This window comes from Nyctereutes procyonoides, unplaced genomic scaffold, assembly GCF_905146905.1.
Source record: "Nyctereutes procyonoides isolate TBG_1078 unplaced genomic scaffold, NYPRO_anot_genome, whole genome shotgun sequence".
NCBI lineage: Eukaryota > Metazoa > Chordata > Mammalia > Carnivora > Canidae > Nyctereutes > Nyctereutes procyonoides.
Genome location: NW_026575125.1, coordinates 115,287,978 through 115,298,055, shown reverse-complemented (window position 1 = coordinate 115,298,055; position 10,078 = coordinate 115,287,978).

The following is a 10,078-nucleotide window of genomic DNA, read 5'->3' as shown; positions in this document are numbered from 1 at the left end:
AGCATTATTCAGTCTTAAAGAGAAAGGAAGCTCTGACGGATGCTACAACATGGATGGACCTTGAAGAAACCAGGCACAGAATGATGAATACTGTATGAGTCCACTTCTGTGAGGTTCCTCGAGTAGTCAAATCCACGGGAACAGAAAATAGAACGGTGGTTACCAGGGGTTAGGGAGAGGGGGGCATGGGGTTAAGTGTTCAATGGGGACAGTGTCGTGCCTCACTGTGTGAGGGGCTTTGGATATCAGTTCGCAAGTGAAGCTTAGCCCCTCCTTGCCCAAGTCCAGCCTACAGGCTATGGCTCCTTTGATTGGGCTTTGAATTAGGACACAGCTGTCCCCCGGTATCTCTTTTGGCCTGAGGTATAGTCCATTGTGGTTGAGCCCACTGTCAGCCTAACACCCACCCCCACAAGTGCACTCGGTGTCCCCTTACCTCTCCCTGGCAGTCTCTCCCCTACACACGAGAACTTGAAGCCAAGAGGACTGTCACTCGGATCACCTACAGTGTTGCTGTGATGGGTAAGAGCCCTCACTGCTCTTGGCACTCACCTCCCACGTTCTCCTGAAGTTCCTGCTGTGTCCCGGCCACTTGCCTAATTGGTGGGGCCAATGCGCTTTCCTCTCGAGCGTCTGCTGAAATCTGGGCAGTGTGATGTGATGGAGAGCCCATCCTTAAGGGCTTTGCCTGGGGATCAGAGTGTCCTGGCTGTTACTCCTTGTCCCACCCAGGATCGCTGGCAGCCACTGGTGGTGATCTCTGCTTTCCGGATGATGGTCCTAGGCCTCTGATGGGGGTGATTCCAGGCGGCAGCTAACAAACGCGGCTTAGGGTGGCTCTGGGGGAGGTGTCTGCAGAGGGCAATGTGGCATAGCCCCGGCGGAAGGAGCAGGGTCCTGCTGGTGGTGCGGAAGGAAGGGTCGATGTCCCGCATCCTTGGCACCTGCTAGGAAGCCAGACTTAGGACGTGGGCAGAGCGAGGAGTGAAGGCCAGGGGTTCACCGCTTTTGTGTTTTCCCATCTGTAAAAGTCAGGGACTGTGATTTATGTAGGTAAGATGGTTTAGAACAGAACTGAGGCTGACATTTACAAAACCCTGGCCCTAATTTATTGTCGTTTCGGGTGTGCTTGGGAAAGAACCTTTGCAGGTGATTTATATTCAAAACTCATTATTTACTTAACAGGTTTTATGAATTCATCTCTTCCACACTATTGAAAAAGGTATCCTTGTATTTGTGTTAAGTGCAGCATGAGTTATTGTATGAATAAATCATATTAAATTTGCCATTATCATTGTGTGTGCAGTTCTTGCTGCTGTTTTGGGACTGCTTGATGCTGTCTGCAAATGCATGAAGTCAGTTAACAGACCTCCCTATCGTCGTGCAGTTTGGCCCCCTCATGGTACCCGGCCTGTTCCCACCCGGGTGAGGCCAGGCCAGGCGCTATGTGGGTGTCATGAAAGAGCTGAACTACTGGTGGCAGGCAGGCAGTTGCACTTGAGCATGGAAGCACCCTTCTCAGCATTCTCAGTTATGACAATCCAAGAGGAGTTTCTCTCAGCTTGTCTTGCAGTTAGAGACGCCCCAGGAAGAAGGAGGAAGTGAGGTGACCAATCGGGTGGCCCTTTATTGAGGACAACCACTTAAAGGACAGCTGACTTGTCTTCTTGAGGGAAATGGGTGGGTTCATGGGGTACCAACTGGAAAGGCCCCCATTTGGTGCCTTGACTTAAAAGTGCCTTAACCAGGATGCCTGAGTGGCTCAGTGGTTGAGCGTCTGCCTTTGGCTCAGGTCGTGATCGTGGGTCCTGGGATTGAGTCCCACATCAGGCCCCTCACAGGGAGCCTGCTTCTCTCTCTGCCTATGTCTCTGCCTCTCTCTGTGTCTCTCATGAATGAATAAATAAAATCTTTTTTTACAAAAAAGTGCCTTAACACACCAGGGTTTGTCCTTTCCACCTTTCCTTATCGATAGCTTTGAGTGAAGATTTGGAAGGCATGCTTATCAAATTTGGGGGAAGAAAGTGAGAACACTGAAAGACATCACACATTTCCAAATGGATCAGGACAGGCAGAGAGGATTGGGTGAGTCTAAGCAGGTGAAATATGTCCAGTGGATTTATCTGCTGACTGACTTACTGCAACCGGGCAGTATACCAAGTTTATTGGTACAAAGTTTTTTTTTTAATAAATTAATTTTTATTGGTGTTCAACTTACCAACATACAGAATAACACCCAGTGCTCATCCCGTCAAGTGTCCCCCTCAGTGCCCGTCACCCATTCACCCCCACCCCCCGCCCTCCTCCCCTTCCACCACCCCTAGTTCATTTCCCAGAGTTAGGAGTCTCTATGTTCTGTCTCCCTTTCTGATATTTCCCACACATTTCTTCTCCCTTCCCTTCTATTCCCTTTCACTATTATTCATATTCCTATTGGTACAAAGTTTAACGGGCATGCATGGGTATGTGACGATGAGTCCTTTCCTATTCCATCCCATCCCCAGCCACCTCTCTGTCCTCAGAGGCGAGCACGGGTACCAATTTCTTGTGAATTGGTGACGTTTGAGAAGAATAAAAGTCGCCCTAATGGTTGGGCCCCAGGACCAAGGTGCTAAGGAGGGGTGACCCAAGGGAGCAGCGTCACGTGTGTGAACCTTCACATTTTAGTCAATGGCTCAGTGGGGGGACCTAGTGTGACACAGGTGCCAGGAGTGAAAGGGATGCATGGCCACATGAACAGGTATCCAGAGGAGGGAGGTTGTCAGCTGCTCTGCCTGCTGTGTCCCGGCCACTTGCCTAATTGGTGGGGCCAATTTGAGTCTGGCTGAGGACCTGGAGCTGTCATGGAAAAGGTGGACAAATGGAAGACCCTATGTCTCTGGTGAGGAACAGCTGAAGGACGAATGTTCAGCGTGGAGGAGGAAAGACGTAGGAGTAGGTGAGGGGCAGAGCATGGCACCGTCTTGAAATCTCTGCAGGACCATCCTAGGCAAGAGAAACTGTATGAGCTCTAATGGCCCCCAGGCAAGAGCCAGCACTGGATGCTGCAGAGAAGCAGGTGGCCACTCTGCAGCAGGTCGCACTTTTGAGCAGCAGCTCGAGGTTGGAAGAGCCTGCTCCTACGTGTGGTGACCTGTGTCACCTGAGGTATGCAAGCATCATCTAGGCCTTTGGTTCTCAGGGGAGGGGAGAGGATGGGATGGGGGGACGATTGTGCCCTCAGGGCACATTTGGTGATGTCCAGACTCCTCTTGGATTGTCATAACTGAGAATGGGGGTGCTGCTACTGGAATCCAGTAGGGAAGAGGCCAGAAATGACAGCAGGCATGCACAGGGCAGCCCCCATGACAGAGAGCCGTCTGGCTCCAAATGGCCATGGTGCCAAGGTTAAGAAACCCTGATCCTGACACAGGCAACCGTTGGCCAGAGCAGAACTAACTACTTAACCCCCTTCTGTCTCTGAGATGTTCATGATTTGGAGAGTACGCACTCAATTATTGCAATAACTTGCTGACTATACAAGGTGAGTGGCCCTTTACATGTAGACTTGAAAATCTTATTTTTAAGGATTTTATTTATTCATTTTGAGGAGAGAGAGTGTGAGTGAGCTGGAGGAGGGAGAGGTTGAGAATCCCAAGCAGACTCTTCACTGGGCGTGGATCCCAACATTGGGGCTTGATCCCATGACCCCGTGACCATGACCTGAGCTAAAACCAAGAGTCAGTAGGATGCTTAACTGACTGAGCCACCCAGGCACCCCTTGAAAATCTTTAAAGAGGGCAAGGAGCTTTGAAATAAAGATGAAGAATTTAAAACAACAACAAAACACTTCTCTAGTAATGGTTGGATTTCTCCTTTCTCCCTGTCCAGAGAGACTCCCCCATCTCAGTTTTGCTCCCCCTACAGAAGAGGAGTTATATATAGTAGGTAATTTCTTTTCAAGAATTATATCGGATTCAGTGTTATTGTGAAAGTATTTTACATGTTCATCATAGAAAAATTAGAAAAATCTACAAAAGCAAAGGCAATAATCCACCACCGTTACTTGGCGCAGCCCTTCCTATGCAGAATATATTAAACAGTTGGACCCTATTCCACGTCCTGTTTGTTTTTCTGTTTTACAACCTGTTTTTCATGCTGCATAATTTCTAAGGGCTTCCCCAACTCCAACTTTCTATAACACTCAAATCTGAAGCATTTCCTGGTGAGCATGTGACAGTTTCCTGCAGGACAAAAGCAGAAACTACAGAGTTTCCTTCCTCTTGCATGACGTCTAGTAAATGTGAATATTTCTACAAAGGCTAAGACCAAGACTGCTGCTTGGCCCAGCCTTGTCCTTCATGACTCCATGGGAGGTAGACATCCACGTACAGCCATGTGGATTTTACCTCTGTGAGTATATCCTGAACCCATCCGGGTCTCTATCTCTACTGGTGTCATTCTGTGCCACCATTTCCCATCATTGTGGACATGTGACCACTTCCTGAGTGGTCTCCACTCCCACTGCAGTACACTCCAGTTCACATGGTTCTTTGAAAAGTTGATCTTTGAAAAATGCAAATCAGATGGCATTACTGCCCACTGCTTGCTTCTCCCTCACCCTCAGATATTTCAATGGCTTCCCGTTGAGATGAGGACAAGCAGAAAACACTTGAACCTGGCCATTGTGTATGCAGTCCCTCCATGGCTTGGCCCTTGCTGACCTGCCACATCCTTACCCCAACTCCAACCCTGTCTTCCCAAAGGCATCTTTCTCTGAAGTCTTTGACCAGGCCACGTTGCATCACACCTGTACCACTTCTTAGCCTCGGCTCGGTGATACTTTCACACTCCTTTCTGTGATTATTTCCTTTGCTGTCTCCCTGGTAAGCTCCGTGGTGGTGCGTGGAGTGTCTGTTTTTGTGCCCCTGTCTCCCCTTGCCTGGAACATAGTAACAGCTGCAACAAATGTTTGCAGAATGAATGAGTACAATCTTAATAATGGCAGCATTGTTGTCCATAACTCCCCTAAGCCTCTACTGCTGACTCTTTAGGTGTTTCAAGTTTCATTTCTTTGCAGAGAACACCACTGTGCAATCATCTGTGTGCACTTGTGTAAGCATTAACGTATCTCTGTAGAAATGGAAATCATAGAAATGGAATTTCCAAAGGCAAAGGAATGTGTAGAGGACACTTGTCACGATTTCAGCCACTGGCATCATAAATGTCTTCCTCTGCTTGGGAAATTGTCCGTGCTATTACTTGGGGTGGCAGGCAGAGTCTACTTGCTACTGTAGAGGTACAAAATGATGGATGGCCACTTTCCCTGTGGCTTCCTTGTGGCTATAATATGGGCATGTGACCTTGACTCAGCTAAGCAGACACCTTCCACCTCAAGTCTGTAAAACACAAACTGTGGCAACTCCATCTTTGTGATAGTAAGCAGCGGTGGCACAGCGCCCAGGCTTTGCAGTAGTGGTGAGCTGGGGTGCCAGGGTTGGCCAGTTACAATGGCACTGTTGTCACCAGTTTTTATGGTGTGATTTCAACTGTGGTCATGGCAGCTGCCTGGTCACCTGTGTCCTTTCCTGGCCCTAGGAGTATAGACTTCAGCCTTCCCTTGGGTTCCCTGGGACTCAGTAAGTTAAAAAAAAAAAGAACCCAAACATTTTCTGTTTAAGTAGAGTCAGGCGACGAGGGCTCTCGACTCGTAGTATGTGCATTTGGCAGTGTCTGGGAGCTGGGACCAAACTGGGTTCCAAAGAGGTCGCACAAATTTGCACTGCCATCAGCAGGGCATCCAGCACCTAGGTTTGTACCTCTCCTCTAATAGTCTTGTCACTTTGCAATGACCTCATCCTAGAAGGGGGGAGGGTTTTCTTATTAATTTCTCTGTGCTAAGCCTCTAACCCAGCATATGGCACCTTTTAGGCACTCATGTGTTTGCTGAATGAATGAATGAATGAATAAAATTAAAGATTTTGGCCAGAGGCCTCATAGCTAGAATTACAGACTGAGAGTCAGGCAGCTGACCATGCAGCCCCTCGTTCCAGGAGGGGAGCTGAAGCCCAGAGGAGGGAAGCTTCTCAGCAAAGAATTCGCAGCTAGCCCAGTGGAGCAGACCTCAGACCCAATCTACCAAGTCTATTCTGTGGCTACCTCCTTGTCCGCCTTGCCATGGCCCCCCTGCAAGGGCTGCTTCCCGGGGCGACATTCCTCTCCCTGGGCGTCCCCAGTGAAGAGGACGAGATTTCAGCTGAAATGATGTGCAAATGAGTCCGCCGGAAGCCGAAAGCTGTGCAGCCGCCAGAAGACCAACTTGTGAAAAGGGGAAAGGCTGGTGGCCACCCGTTTGGAAAATTGCCTTTGTGTGGTACCTGGAAGGCACGAAGGGGTGTGTGTGTGTGTGTGTGCGTGTGCGTGCGTGCGTGTGCGTGAAGGATCAAGCGCCCGCCTCTCTGTGGCCATATTTTTCATTTCCCTTTATTCTTTGTATTCCTTTCAAATCAAAGGCAGAGAACCTCTTGCTCCGAGCTACATATATGAAAATGAACAAGGTTATGGGAGTCGTGTGTGTTTTCAATAACCGACCGGTAGTGCCTCCCTTTCTGGGAAATGAAGCAAGACTGTTGCTAGTTGGCCTAAGCAGCGCTGGGTGAGAGTGGGGGGTCCTCATTCCAGTGCTTTTACCCTGCCCACACCCCCTAGCTAGCCATTTAAGTCTAGCCAACTGGTAGAATAAGAATCAATCCTGAGCCCAACCGCCCTCTCATCTATTTAAAGGATTTTTTTTTGACGTTTCCATCACCGCAGCTTGATAGTTAAAACTATTCACAAAGCCGGGTCCGGTTGAAGAGAACATCTGTAAAATTGGGTCAGCAGTAGTACACTGGCAGGCAAGATGAAATATAGCCCCAGTCTGGTCGGAGCTTCACAGCAGCAGGGAAGAGCTTTGTCTCCACGTGGCGCCCTTCGATTGATTCGTGTCTTTGGGCGGCGATCCCCACCCCCCACCGCCCGGGGCCCCGAGGCAGCCGAGGGACGCCCCGTCTTCCGCAGCCCAGGCCGCACCCCCCTCCTCCAGTCCCTCGCCGGGCGGGTGCAGACAGCGTGCGGTTCCCGGGGCGACCACTGGAGGCCGCTGTGGCTCCAGGAACGCGCCGAGGGCGCCCAGCCGGCGGAGGGGGCGTCTCCTAGGAGTAATGACTGTCACACTCACACGCCGACTGTTCTCGAATTCTAGTCCAGGATTTAAGAGACACTGTTATGAATTAACGAGAATAAAAGACTCGGCAGATGAAGCGCGGGTCTCGGGTCCCCTGGGGTTGTTTTCTAACTGCTTTCTAACTCATTTTCTCCCCTCTGGGACTGGGTCTCATTTGCATCCCACAAGAGGCAGGCTTTCTATATGGCGAAGACGTCCTCCAAAATGACACGAGAGGAAGAAATGTCGCGGCGGCAGCCTGTAGTATTTATCCCCAAATACTTTTGCAAAACAGGGTATTACACTGTTTTCCCTATCAGCCAGTATTGGCAGCAGGTGGCAGCCACCAAGGGGGCTGCCTGATAAAATCCAGGCCGCGCAGTGAAACAGGAATTTCGGATGAACAACGAATGTCTGCTCGCTCTAAGCATGTCCCCGAAGTGGCGTGGGTCACACTGAAACAAAGATTTGCCGTCTATCTGAAATCCCGATTTAACTGAGCATCTTGGGTTTGGATTTGCAAACCTAGGCCCCCCTCCATGGGAAGGGTGACCCCGGTGGGGTAGCAATGAGCTTTCGCTGGGGAAACTGGGAGACTCAGGGTGGTCAGCGCTGAAGCGGGGCACAAAAAGCCCTCGTCCAAGGCCCTCGTCCAAGGTGGGCGGTAATAAATGCCACATGTTCAGACAGAGAACAAATAGGCTCTTAGACCTGCCTAGTGGTTAGAGGTCTCAGAGGAAGGGATTTTGCTCACTTAGGAGCAGCGACTGGAGGTAATGTTCTCCTTTTCTCTTTTTGGTTACTGCCCTCGCCCTGACACCTACACCGGCTTTGGGGGACTTTATTCCAAGCCCCACTGTGAGCCGCCAGTGGTCACCATGGCCTGGCTCTGGGAAGCCCTGGGCCTATGGCCTATGCTGATACAGGCCTAGCCCCTGGCGTGGTCACCTGGGCCCCACTGTGGACCTGGGGAGGCAGGTAAGACCAGCAGTAGATCTAACTCTGGGTGGCCAGAGAAGGTGAACCCAGCGAAGTTGTAGGTGGCACAGTGGGCCTCTTGAACATGGGGCTCCTGAGGTCCCAACGCATGAACACTTACCTCCTCTGACTCCCCACAAGGCTCTCCCATCTGACTGGAGATCTCCAGGACTCAGTGGGGACATGCAGTCCCCAAATTTCTATTTTAGGGTTTGGCAAATAAACCAGGTTTCCTGAGGAGCCCCCAATCTCTGGTCCTCTGGTCCCCTCTTTCGGTCTGCTTGGAACTTCAGGTGGCTCAGGAGACACCTGAGCCTGGATGGACCCCATTTCGCCACATGAGAGCTGGATGGCCTTGTGCAAGCCACTCACTCTCTGGGCCTGTTTCCTTGGGGGCATGGGGAGATGCAGAGCTCCCTGTGCTTATGTTGGGAGCCCTCAGTGAGCTGGTGCTGGGACCACACCATATCCGCGCTGCATCTGGCATCTGCTCCATAAGTGTGTCTTCTCCTTTTTTCCCCAAACTCCACGAGGTGGAGAAGGTAGGACCCTCCTGAAAGTGATTAGTCTGCACATCCCAGGCCGCCACAGCTGCAGTGGAAACAATTAAGAGGGAAGCAGGTCTCTAGTTAGGGGACACTTCTGAAAAAAAGCAAGCGAGTTAATAGAATTATTACTTGGCAAGTGTCAAGGTCCGGAGCAATTATTTGGAACATTTCTTCCTTATTTGCTGAGACCGTGAGGACCTGGAGGTTAGGGATTGTGTTTCCATCTCTGCCCTCCCAGGACCGAAATTCAAGCCCTGACCCTGACCCTGATGGTGACCCATGGGGTGACCTGGGACAAATCTCCTTCCTGGATCTGGGTCTCCCCATCCAGGGGCTATTTTTTGCAGCTGTCATACTCCAGAGTCCTGTGAAAGGCCAGTTCTCCTCTACACGGGAGCTGTGTTCGTTGTGAGTGGCAATTTTCTTCTCGTGGATTTATTTTCCTCCCTTCTGCATAAACTAGACTTGGAGGGGGTGTCGTTCCAAATCAAACTCTCACACGCACATGACTGTGCCAAGACTGGCGTGCTACCGGGCCAGGCTATAGCTTGAGGGCCACTTCCAGGGTGGAGGACCAGGTCTGGGGGACACTTTCTGGTGGAGGGGACATAGGGTTAACCTGCAGGTCATCACCTCCAGAAGCCAGGCTCGATCTGGGTAGTGGGCCCTGCCCTGGCACTCATACGTGCACAGCATTGGGGAGCAGGACTTCCTCCAGAGGCATTGGGCCATTGAAAACCTCATCTGCTCATGTCTCCCATTTCCCAAATCACCCAATCTTCAGACTTGCCGCATCTTTCTTGTGTTTCTTGGCTTCATTCTCTTCACCGCACCCACCATTTTCTGAACTTGAGTTTTGTTCTTGCTAGTGGCACATTGTGCATTTCTCCCAAAAGCATATGGGATCCAGAGAACAGGAACCTTGTAGTATCTTATCTATCATACTTTCTCAGCACAGGGCCTCACAAATGTCCAAAAAGTATTTGTTGCTTTGCTTTGTGATCATTGTGGTTTTTTTATTTTTTTTAAAGATTTTATTTATTTATTCATGAGAGACACACACACACAGAGAGGCAGAGACACAGGCAGAGGGAGAAGCAGGCTCCCTGTGGGCAGCCCAATGCAGGACGGGGTCCCAGGAACCCAGGAACACGCCCTGAGCCAAAGGCAGATACTCAACCACTGAACCGCCCAGGTGCCCCTTGTGATCACTGAGAGCTGGTAAGGGAAACCATCGCAGCTGTGAATGGGGCCTGATTTGGGGTTATGAATTCTGACTCCACCTTTGACTAGCTGTGTGGCCTTAGGGAAGTGTATTAACCTCTCTGAGCCTTAATCAGTCCCCTCATTCGTAAGAGGAGATGATACA